Raw genomic sequence first — 13,158 nt, 5'->3', positions numbered from 1 at the left:
GTGACACAGGGCAGGGTGCGCTTGGCGATATGTGTAGGCCCCACAAGGACTGGGGTTCTCTGTATCGTGACACTTGGAAAGTTAGCACGTCCCGCGCATGTCCCTCTCCCAAAGCATGGAGTGGCCTGGCATGTTAAACTGTCCCTTTTGCCCCCTTGATTTTGCAATGCCTTTTTCCCCCTGCTTCCAGCTGTGGTTTCCAACCCACTGTCCCCGCTTGATCCCCCTTTCAGCTGGAAACATTGCATGTCTTTGTGTTGAACACCAGTGCTGGCTCTGTAGCAGAACCGTAGAAGGGTAATGAAGGGTAATATATTCCAGGTCGCGTCTGCTGTTCTCATCACTGTCGGGCCAGTCGCACTAACAAATGAATACACTCCCCAAAAACACTTTGATATCAAAAGTCTGTACCTCTCACATATTTTACTGAAAGGCGCAAGTGAAGTGATCTAACGTCCAGGGCGTTTTGTCAGGATAACCATGTAAATATTGAAGCATTATCTCTGTTATCTTTCACATGATTTGAATTACCCCGTGTGATGCACTTTATGTAAGGTTGCTCTATATACTGCTGTATATAACCTCTATCGAATGTCATGTGTAACTGTTATCAATGTGACTAATAAATTGTACAATGACCATGACTCAGTGTTCTGACTTTCCTACTGTTATGTGAAGAATGACTGTCAGAGGATCAAGAAGTGACAGTGAAGCATAAACTGTACATTTACATTTTACATTTATTCATTTGGCAGAAGCTTTTATCCAAAGCGACTTACAAGTGAGAAAGAGTACAACACAAGCGAAAGCCATACATGGAGTCATGATATTAGAAGTGCTGCATGCCCAAGTTTCAATAGTTAGCTAGACAAGGTGCAAGCTAGCTGGTGGAGACACGTGCATTAAGCCAGCGTTTCCCAAACCTCTCCTGGAGGACCCCTTGTCCTGCATGTTTTAGATCTCTCCCTGCTCCAACACAGCTGATTCAAATGATCAACTCGTTATGAACTCCTGAAGCTGCTTAACAACAAACTGATCATTTAGATCAGCTGTGTTGGAGCAGGGAGAGATCTAAAACATGCAGGATAAGGGGTCCTCCAGGAGAAGTTTGAGAAACGCTGCATTAAATCATTAAAGTTGAAGTTTCTTTTGGAAAACAGAGATTAGGACATAACAAATTGCTTTAGGGGGGTAGTAATTCAGGTGATCAGGTAAGCACAAAAGAGCTGTCAAAGGTTTCTTAAAAAAAGTCATGGATTCGACAGAATGGATGAAGTGTGGAAAGTAATTCCACCATCAGGCAACAACAGCAGAGAAAGTTCTGGATAGTGACCGTGTGACAGGACCACTGGATGCCGTTTGGTAGCAGAGTGCGGTGGTCGCTGGGAACATAGGCTTGTAGTAGAGCGTACAGGTAAGTAGGTGCAGTTTTCTTATAAACTTGCAATCATACACCAGAGCTCTTCTGTCAACCTACTCATGAGGCCTCTGTGACCTTTGAATCGATTGACCAACAAACTTTTATAGTGAAACCCAAAAAGATCCTAGTAGCCAGGGTTTGGGTTCGCAATAGTAAGGTTTTGGGTGTGTCAGGGGTGATTCACAGAATTGACTTAGATTATTAGCAGGGCTATTTCTGGAGTGCTCTCCTTGTGGAGACGTGTGGCCAAGTTTCCCCTGACCACCCCATGCCAGCGAAAACAGCATAAACTTGCTAATAATAAACATGATACTGCAGAACTCCGCATAGGGTGGATGTCTGTCAGAAGGGAAGCCTGTGGCGGCTCTGTACCAGGTGGAAGATGTCGAGAGGCTGCAGTTTAAAGGGCATTCATGTGTTTTTATTCCTTCTGATGCTTCTTGGTGTTGTTGGGATGTTGCTGGAGGCTGTTGACTTATGGGAGTGCCGCTTGAAACGGTGAGGTCCGAACTCATTACGGTCACAACACGGGGCCTGGCACAGCTGGCATGGGAATGTACCAAGCAGGTGTTACTAATAAGATGGAAAAAACATATTTATGGCGTAAAAAAAAAGCTTCTCTAAAGGACAAAACAGCAGAAATGATTTTTTAAAATGTTTTTTTTTAAATATTATTTCTCTTTTAAACATTCCCAGTGCAGCAAGATTGTGATTTGAAAATGTCTGCACGATGGAAAAAAAAGTGTCTAAAACAAATAAATGCTCACGTGTCATGTGACTTGTGTCATGGGAAGCTGTTTAGTTTTTAACAACCCATCCTCCGGCCCAGGTAGGATGCACTGCCAAGCTTATGACAACGCAAACAATGGAGTCTAGACAACCACATACAGTGCTGGCCAAAAGTATTGGCACCCCTGCAATTCTGTCAGATAATGCTCAATTTCTCCCAGAAAATGATTGCAATTACAAATGTTTTGGTAGTAATATCTTCATTTATTTTGCTTGCAATGAAAAAACACAAAAGACAATGAAAAAAAAATTAAATCAATTATCATTTTACACAAAACTCCAAAAATGGACCGGACAAAAGTATTGGCACCCTCAGCCTAATACTTGGTAGCACAACCTTTGGACAAAATAACTGCGAACAACCGCTTCCGGTATCCATCAATGAGTTTCTTACAATGCTCTGCTGGAATTTTAGACCATTCTTCTTTGGCAAACTGCTCCAGCTCCCTGAGATTTGAAGGGTGCCTTCTCCAAACTGCCATTTTCAGATCTCTCCACAAGTGTTCTATGGGATTCAGGTCTGGACTCATTGCTGGCCACTTTAGAAGTCTCCAGTGCTTTCCCTCAAACCATTTTCTAGTGCTTTTTGAAGTGTGCTTTGGGTCATTGTCCTGCTGGAAGACCCATGACCTCTGAGGGAGACCCAGCTTTCTCACACTGGGCCCTACATTACGCTGCAAAATTTGTTGGTAGTCTTCAGACTTCATAATGCCATGCACACGGTCAAGCAGTCCAGTGCCAGAGGCAGCAAAGCAACCCCAAAACATCAGGGAACCTCCGCCATGTTTGACTGTGGGGACCGTGTTCTTTTCTTTGAAGGCCTCGTTTTTTTTCCTGTAAACTCTATGTTGATGCCTTTTCCCAAAAAGCTCTACTTTTGTCTCATCTGACCAGAGAACATTCTTCCAAAATGTTTTTGGCTTTCTCAGGTAAGTTTTAGCAAACTCCAGCCTGGCTTTTTTATGTCTCTGGGTCAGAAGTGGAGTCTTCCTGGGTATCCTACCATAGAGTCCCTTTTCATTCAGACACCGACGGATAGTACGGGTTGACACTGTTGTACCCTCGGACTGCAGGACAGCTTGAACTTGTCTGGATGTTAGTTGAGGTTCTTTATCCACCATCCGCACAATCTTTCATTGAAATCTCTCGTCAATTTTTCTTTTCCGTCCACATCTAGGGAGGTTAGCCACAGTGCCATGGGCTTTAAACCTATTGATGACACTGCGCACGGTAGACACAGGAACATTCAGGTCTTTGGAGATGGACTTGTAGCCTTGAGATTGCCCATGCTTCCTCACAATTTTGCTTCTCAAGTCCTCAGACAGTTCTTTGGTCTTCTTTCTTTTCTCCATACTCAATGTGGTACACACAAGGACACAGGACAGAGGTTGAGTCAACTTTAATCCATTTTAACTGGCTGCAAGTGTGATTTAGTGATTGCCACCACCTGTTATGTGTCACAGGTAAGTAACAGGTGCTGTTAATTACACAAATTAGAGAAGCATCACATGATTTTTCAAAGGGTGCCAATACTTTTGTCCGGCCCATTTTTGGAGTTTTGTGTAAATTGATACTTGATTTGACTTTTTTTTCTTTCTCTTTTGTGTTTTTTTATTGCAAGCAAAATAAATGAAGATATTACTACCAAAACATTTGTAATTGCAATCATTTTCTGGGAGAAATTGAGCATTATCTGACAGAATTGCAGGGGTGCCAATACTTTTGGCCAGCACTGTACAAGACCGAGACTGTAACACCAGTCAGAGACCAGGACTAGAATTGACCATCTGAGCTTCAGGCAGCTGCTGAGGCCCAAAACAGTATCATACCCAGTGCGTAGACTTCATCCAGACATTACTGACACCTGCAGAAAGCTGGTTTCACTGAAATCACTGTTGCAAATTTAAGAAAAAAGAAAATAATTTAAAAAATAAATATATATTTTGTGAAATATAGGTTCACAAAACTTAAAAAAAGTAAGGGGGTACATCTGTGGAGCATTTATTTATTTTTTTACAGTTCAAAGTTCACCAGAACGGGTTGGCAGGTATCCTGACAGTAAAAAGTTGTGTGACATTTCCTCCCGTAGATGAATGTGAAATCGAGCACACTGACTCTCGCACCTGACCGTAGAAACAAGGGGAAAATGTGGACAAAGTAGACCTGACAACCACAACAAATATCCTGAAAATACACATTTTGTCTTGAGCGGAGTAATTACTCTTGGCCTGGTTCATGCTCTTGGCTGCATGAGGAGATGTTTTTTTCACAGTTTTAATGTCTGTCCAATTGGCTTGTGTTTGTTGAGTTGACTATACAGGAAAAGTGTAATTGGAGTCCCTGACCTAATATGTTAATTAATGTAAATCTTAATAAGTATGAAAAGTGTCTGTTTTGTTATCTTTTAAGAAGTCATTTTTTGGGGGGGGGGGGTGGATAAAAGCTGTGGGACCTTTTCCCATCCCACATAAAAATCTAGAAAAATTTCCAAAAAAAGTTCAAAAGCCTATGCTTCAGAGAGGAAGTGTCTTCTGCGGCCAAGAAGTGACACATAGACCCTTAGTGTCACCTTTCTCCTGTAGGTTTCACCCAACTGTGCTGTTCTTGGTTTCATTGTGGGGTTGACCTGCCAAAGAAGTGACCGGTGGCTGTGGAACATAATTCGGTTTAGCCTCGGAATTCTCCCTCCCTTTCTTTTACAAGTTGCTATATTTCAAATATAATTACATGTTGGACATGTTCTGTGTGTGGATAAAAATCAGTACGAGGAATTGAATTCACTCATAATTACAACGTTAAATTAGGTTATGTGCTGTAAAACGTTGGCAGGGGCTTTAAAACAAGCAGTGGTACTTGGTGAGGTCAGATATTTGCAACTTAAAGGGCACTGAAGGCCATTCTCTGACAAATGGTCAATAGTTTGCCTTAAAATTATCGTTTCACACATAAAGTGTGTATTAAATTGGAGTATGAAATTGATTTCTTTTGTGTGTTTTGGAAAAGTTAAGCTCTTGGAGGTGCATTTGGATATGCCTCGCGTGCACAAAGTAAATGGCCCTTTTCTGCACTGATTTAAAGTGTTTGGCTTTTCTAACCAAACTGTGAAACCCTGTTTTTTTTTTCTCCTTCATAGAACAACCTGAGGTGCTCATTGCAAGCAGTTCCTGTAAATACTCATCAGTGTCAGTTTTAAAGTCGAAGGAATTGGTGAATGCGAGCCGTAGGGGGGGAAAAAAAAACTTAAATAAATCAGTCATCTCCGTTGTTTCCGCTGACTTGAAGAGTTCATTTGAGGTTGTGTTTGTCATTCTGTGCATGTTTGCTTTTACTGTGGCATTTTAGTACATGTGTTCTGTGTTTAGCCGTTTGTTTGTCTGGAGCCGAACATCTGTGTCAACTTTACGGTGTTTTGTATTTACGGATTGTTTTACAATGCTTGCGCAAAAGAGTGTATTAATTGTGGCGTATTTATTGCAGTAATGAGCAGGTCTTGTCCTTTTCCTTCTCGTTCCATTTGTGACCGTAGTGTCAGCAGTATCCCCTATCATGTTTCATTGTCTCATAGATAAACAGATCTTTTTTGCGAAATTCAAAAAGCTTTAAGTGTTCAATCAAAGTTAAAACACACATGGAAACGCGTTACATCAAGCTAAAAATGTGCTGATTTGTTTTTATGTAAACTGGGCAGAGATCCCGTGAAATATGAATTTTGAAAATCCTCTTAAAAACCTTGAAAAGTCAGTTCACCTGTGTCTGGACCCGCTAAATTTTAGGATAAAGATGATATATCAGGCTATTCATTTTAGCTGCTAACATAATCTTTAAATGAAACTGAAACAACTGACACACAGGAGGCCGCCAATGTCCTCAAACCCTGTCAAAGCTTCTGATCTGGAATCCTCTGTAGTTGCATGTACTTCAGCTCACGAAATCTTTTAATATTCCAGGCGGTGGAACAGCTCACGGTGAACACTCTCGGGTGAAATCGCAGGAGAAGGATCAAGCTCGTCAGCCTGATTTGTGAAACAAAACAAAAATAAAACCAAATAAAAAACCTAAATATTTAGAGAAAGGCGATACAAGAACCACCCATAAGTACTTCAAACATTATAAATAGGCATAGAGACTGTCAAAACATCGCTGAAATGACATCGGAAGCTATTTGCCGTCGAAATTGCTACCAGTCCCAGGGAATGAAAACAGGGCCCTTTGTAAACAGCCGTGCATACTTGCAGGGGAACCCTGTTATTATAACAGCCCATTGGCACAAGAAGTTCCGCATCTGCTCACCGCTCCGTCTTGCTACTTTCACGAGGGGGACCACCGTGAGCCAAGAGCGCATATTAATTTGATTTGGCAGGCCGCGAGGCTCTTTCGATTACGCTCCGGGACGAAGCCCGCGGAGATCTGCTTCCAATAAAAGGGCTGGTCCTCTGCACTGTCTGTGGCCGGTCACCCCCGGCGTTCCTCTCCGTCGGTCTCGCAAAACGCAGCCTCACCGACAGTTACGTGCCCCAAAACACCCCCCCCCCCCCCACCACCACCATTGCCCTCCACAGGCATCAGCATCGTGGCCGTCCACAGTGAGAGAGGTGTTGGCAGAAAATTTTGGAACGTACAGGGAGGAAAAATCCAGAAACGAGCGGGAATTGCATTTTATAACCAGTGTCCAGGCTGGCGGGCCCAGTCTACCTTGCCATCGACATTCCTTTCTTCCCAAGGTTCTGCTCTGGCTTGGGGTGTGCGAAGAGAGAGAGGAGGAAGGACGAGGTGGTGGGGGTTGGGAGGGGGTGACTGCTGCCGCTGCTGGGGGGGGAGGGGGGGTTGGGGAGGGGGGGGGGGGGCGCTGTAGAACTGGAATGCATGGCCAAGCCCACAGCTTTGTTTCTTTTTCAAGCACAGCTGACGCCCTGCAGGCCACAAAAATGAAGGCTTGTGGAAAAACCAGGCCTGACGTAGCCGCAAGGCAGGTGGGCCTCGACCAGCGTGGTGACGACACGCGTCCGCTCTGGGGTCGCCCGCTGGCTGCCTGTGCTGCAGCCGTGCAAAGATTCACGCACTTCCGTTTGGACATGGTCATGTTTGGTCTTATTTTCCACTATGACTCTATTTGTGACATACAATATGTGTGACAAAACATTGCTTTAGTTTTTTTCCCACCTTTCTGTCATGTCATTCATACAATACGTATTGCTTAGTTTATGTGCCCTACTTGTGGATCACGTCTAATTATTTCAAGCTATGTTAGGCATACATTGCTCTAAATTGTATTTTCCTAGCCATGCCCACAGAACAAATGCTAATTAGTATCTATATACATACTTAGAGTAAGATTGAGAACTTTAACCCATTTGGCAACATTCCTTAAACAATCAAAGAAATTCTGTTTCTAGGATTAGCACTCATTTTAACATGGGTGAGGCTTTGATTTCTGAAATTCTTTGTAATTGTGTATCAGGCCAGAATAGTCAGATTTCAAAACAACATCTAGTCTATTTCCTTATGGATGACAATGTGTCTAGTCTTTGCTTATGTTATTTTACTGACTGCCTCACTATAAATAATCCAGTACTTGCAATACACCTCTTTCCTTTTATCTGTTTTTTTTAATCTATTTTTAAAAATATCTCTGGGGTGGAGAAGAAATGAGGACAGCCTGGCTTCAGTATAAAGAGATTGTTACTGACATTGGTAATAATTCCCAAGCACAACTCCTGTGTCATCCACGCGTTCTCCATGGTGATTTGTAGAGTGACTGTTGTAGGTTACATCAGCCATGTTCAGAATATCTTTATCTGTGTAGGCTCTATACATATAAACTTTTATGGAAGAAAGTTTTTACTTTTACCATGTTTTATTTTTCTTTCTGTTTGATAAATGAGTTTTTTTTCTTTAACGAAAAACATTGTTTGCAAGGCATGGAGTGTCTTACTGTAAACTCCAATTGCATACCAGTTAGGATTCCAGCTACTGAGAACAGGCCAGGGGCAGAATGATCACATGTGTGCCTGGTTTGAAGCAGCCCTGCAATGACAGGAAGTGGTAGAGCTCTGCACTGACCACAGATACACCAGATCGAGCAGCGTCCTTCTGTCGGGATGGTGCAGAGACACTCGGGATTTCACTGGCCCTGACTCACCCATCTTGTTTTCAGCGTGGCCGTGCGGTCATATACTCCCGGCGAAGAGTGTTCTTGCTCTCTCTCTTCTCTCTCTCCCCTGACGGTCATTCAGGCGGACTTCCTGGAAGCCAGCCCTGGGGGTTTGTGGGATGGCGTGAGAGTGCGCGTGGGTTTCTGTTTGCAAACATGCTCCAAAAACACAGAGGTGGGCGATTGCTGTAAGCAGCCCAGAACAAATGTAAAGCGAGCAGGGAAGTGAGGGGAGAAAAGTATACGAGGCACTCTTGCTTTCTTTTGAATTATTGGGGACATTTACATATGGTGACACTGTCATTCTGTTTCAAATTATCTACGATTTTTTTTTTCCTGTGATTTTTAAAGATTCCCCTTGCACCACAGTTACCTGTGTGTGCTAACTCTTTGTTCTTAAACAAAATTCTCACATCATTCTTTTTATTCCATTAGACTTTTTTACCTTCAAAAAAAGACAACTGCACACACATTTAAAAGATGTCACTGCCCTGCTTGCCATTAATAAGGTCATGGGATCTTCAAGGTCTTCTTGGTTCCTCAAAGGCCATTTTAAACATTGCCTATCTTAGCAGAAGAGACATTCGAAGTATGTCACCCCACATAATAATATGAAACTTTTCTTAAGGAATTAAGCTTTTCTACTCTAGACAGCGCGCTCAGGGTGGGTGCTTCTGAGAGGTTCAGATGGGTTTGAAACTGGAGAAGCAATGCTAAAATTCAGACATTATTCCAATTGTGTTTTAGGCTCAAAGCTCATTTGAGTGCAGTGTTTGATGATTAGATCTGGAGTTCTGGCCAGCCTCTTGCTCATGCAGGTGTTGCCTCCCCGCTCTGCAGCGGGAGGCTTGAGTTTCAGGGACAGGATGTTAGACTTGTTAGACAATGTTGGAGCTAATGTGGTTGGAGTGAAACTGGGATGGCCCCATCTCCGATTGTTCCAAGCAGTTTTACAGTACCCGCCATTGTTCTGTAAGAGATATGTTTAACTTAGTTACCTTGTCCTTATCTCTGACCCACTGAGCAAGCATGGGGAGTTCCTCAATTGCTTTATTTTTGTCAATTTTACTTATTTGTATGATGTCCACTTTGAAGAAGATGCTCCTTCCCTTTTTTTAAATAAAAAAAACTTCAGTGTATGTTCATTACATTTTGCAATATGAATCACTTAGAGAAACTCAACCATGTTTCTTATGCATTGAAAGGTTCCCAGGGCAATTTTTTTCACTTTTGAAGTTTTGAAGTTGAGACAGACATGGAAGACATATTTCACCTCTTTTTGAGGTACACAGATTTTTCAGATATTGCATTTGGTGGCCCCCAACAAAACATTGTGACCCACTTGTCAACATCGTAAGAGGTACATGCCTTGCAGAAATGACCCACAGTGACAGTGAAAAAAGTCTCATTGTATTCTGGTTGATTCTGGCTGAGATGTCATTGACTTCCAGGTCATGATTTTATGACCTCTGATCCTTTTCCACAGATGCAATTGGTACTCAAATCCTGGTCTTCATGGTCTGCTGCTTGCAAGATCAACACAGAGACCAAAAGGTTTTAAGGCTTCAACATTAAGACATAAATGAAGGTATCAAACTCTTTCACATGCATGTTGACAGTCTGCACTGTAATTCTATGAAAGTACACATTTGTTTTGTGACCTTACAAGGCCAACAGATGCTGACAAGACATCCATAATAAAGAAGAGCTTCAGCGCTGAAACTGCAGGACAGAGCAGTAACTTTGATTCTTGTGGGTCCTGTTATGTTAAGGCACACAACCATCCCGGCTTCGCCCAGCTCCCAGTCCCAGGCTGGATCCAATAAAGCCGCGCTAAAAATCCCCCAAGGCGGGAGCACAGGGTTGAGCCACGACAGACAAAATCCTGGTCGGGGAGCTGTAAGTGAAGAGACTCCAAGAGCGAGAGGGATGGGCTGGAGTTTATACAGCTCGTAGTGGCAACAAACATCACAGTGTGAGGCGTTGGAAAAACACGCCTCGGCTTCGGTGGGAACTAAGGCACGGATTCCTCTGCTTGGAGATGGGAAGCACGCAGTGTTGGATCTTGTGGCAAAAACTTGGCTTTTGCAAACGAAGCTGTTCTCAAAGAAGGTGCTAACACCATAAAGTGGCTTACATGCACCATGGTTTCCAGCCATGGTTTCCGAGCCTCAGTGCCTACGCGACACAAACCAAAAGTATTTTTTAGGCCGTTTTTAAAAATCCAAACTTCAATGGCCTGATCATTCCTCTGCAGCCACAATCCAAAATGAATCGTTTGAATTCCTTAGTTTAAATAGGCTGATGTAGGGCACACAGTATAACCCATTGCAGTTAAATGTTTATAAGAAATGATGTGATTAACCACCTAAAGTTCCATGCAGAGAATAATATTGCTGTATGAGTTCATATTACATTTGAAGAGATATGCATGCATTTGAAAGTATTCCAAAAAGTGTATTTAATAAAAATAAGTACATCTATTCAAATATATGTGAAATGCATCTTGGAATACTGACATACCTATATCTGTTATATATACAGTAGAAAGGAAACAATACAATATAATATATATATATATATATATATATATATATATATATATATATATATATATATATATATATATATAATATATAAACAATATAAATTATGTAATTTTGTACACTGTGGGGTGTGAGGGTAGCCATTGATTATTATTATTATTATTGTTGTTGTTGTTAATAAGGGGATGAGGACTAGGGAACACCTGCCTACTGTTCATCACCAGAAACTTGCTGAAGAGGACAACATACTGCAAAAAAACTCAATAATGCAATTAGATGCAAAAGTAATAATGAAAAAATGCAGGGTTTGTTTTATCTTGATTTTACCAGGAGAAATTTGCAACGGCTTAAATATGCATCTGGCATGTATACATTGATGTCATTAATTTATAACTACTGTGGTTTGTGCTCTTTATCAACTTTTCCCATGGTCTCAATTGCAGTGAAATCGATCATACCACATAAGTCACACAAGCAGAAATTTGGGTTGGTTCTCATTCAGGAGGGCTGCCTAATACTGGTGACACATGTGAACCAAAACCTTTTCTGAATTTCACGGTGCAGCCCGCCAGTGGAAAAAGGAGTTACAGGAAATGCCCTTCTTGCAGACTTGTGTCGGTTGGGGTGTCAGAAGCAGATGTCGTGCACAGTTTAAAAACCAGCCCAGCTGGCCTGAAGAGGCAATCTTTCTAACCTGACCAAGACAACACAGAGTTATTCTCATTCACCTGTCTAAATGAACACAGCAGGGGTACAAAGTGAAGGGTGTGACACTGTCAAAGGCTGCAGGGGGGTGTAAAGATTTATTTCTCGGTCTTGTTCAGAACGCTGCTCCAGACTGAACCCGGTGCAGCAGAGCCGGTCCTCTCTAACATGCGCGGATTCCTGACCGTTTCAAAAAGTGAAAAGTCCTCCCCGTGACCGGGGGAATTCTCCGGCAATGTCAACACGGTACTTTCCCAGGAGCCGAGAGACAAAAGGGAGTTCAGCGTGATATCATTCGCCTCTCGCACATGTTATTGTTATCTTTTCTTTGGTCTCGGAACGCGCACTTTTTGATTTTCCTCTCACTTTGTCCAAAAAGGATTCTTTTCATCTCTGCCCAGAAGGAGGTGCACTGCGTCTGTGGGCCAAGACAAACTCTCTGGGTCTGCCCTGACCAAAGAATGGCCTCTGCGCAGTTCCCCGGTACCTCGGAGGTGGACGGCCCTGTTACGCATAACTGATGAGTCACTGTTGTTGGTCCAGTCGTGTAGCATGGCTGTGAAGCAGATCAAAAGTCAGATTATGTTATTATTATAAATCAGATGCACATTATTAATAGGATACGGTGTGTTGCATGAGATCTAACTGAAAGAAAATAAATGTGCATTTGTCAGGTGAGTATTCAGCTTGTGCAAAAATTTAGCTGAACACCATTATAATTGACAGCAGCTGTCATAAGACACCTTTAGTGATCCCTGCAATGTTATTATTGTATCCAGGAATATCACCCAGGCCCTTTGTGGCACAGCAGATGGCAGCAGTGGCTAGTTTACAAATCTCTCATGTCAATGTGTATGAAAGTAAGCAGTGGTATGAATTACTTAAACATCAAAAGAACCCAATGTCAATAAAGGCTTTATTACTGAAGCAGATATAAAAAATAATTTCAGCATTATACTGATAGTGTTACAGAGGACATATAGAGAGGACCTGGTTATCTGAGGTTGACCAAATCAGACCAGGACAGCATTGTGAACCACATACAGTATGTATGTAGGGAGGTCTTTCCTGAATATGTTACTCATGTGAAGGGGTGAAAAGGGCATGTGTGAGAGCAGATTTGAAGGCACGTTACTACCTGCTTTAGAAGTGGAAGGTGGTGGCCCATTACAACATCACGTGCCGACCTTTCAAGCAGCCAGAGGAGGGGATCTCTCTGTCAGACTTTCTTTATTGTTTCTTAATGCTTAATTTCATTTCAAAATGGAGTTTATTTTTCTGTCTGGACCATGATCTAAAATTAAAATGGGTTCACTCTCTCTCTCTCTCTCTCTCTCTCTCTCACACACACACACAAACTCTCTCTCTCTCTCTCTCTCTCTCTTTCTCTCACTCACTCTCTCTCTCTCTCGTTCCCTCTTTCTGCTTCTATTTTACATGGAAATTTACGGCGAACGCAGCTCCAGCTCAGGGGTAATGGAAACCTGTTTCGCCGTGTTCAATTTCGCTTTCCCCGGGTTGTTTTCTTTCAGAAACCGAAACTCCGA

Source organism: Megalops cyprinoides, chromosome 24 (genome assembly GCF_013368585.1).
Source record: "Megalops cyprinoides isolate fMegCyp1 chromosome 24, fMegCyp1.pri, whole genome shotgun sequence".
Classification (NCBI taxonomy): domain Eukaryota; kingdom Metazoa; phylum Chordata; class Actinopteri; order Elopiformes; family Megalopidae; genus Megalops; species Megalops cyprinoides.
Note: the sequence above shows the minus strand (reverse complement) of the source record.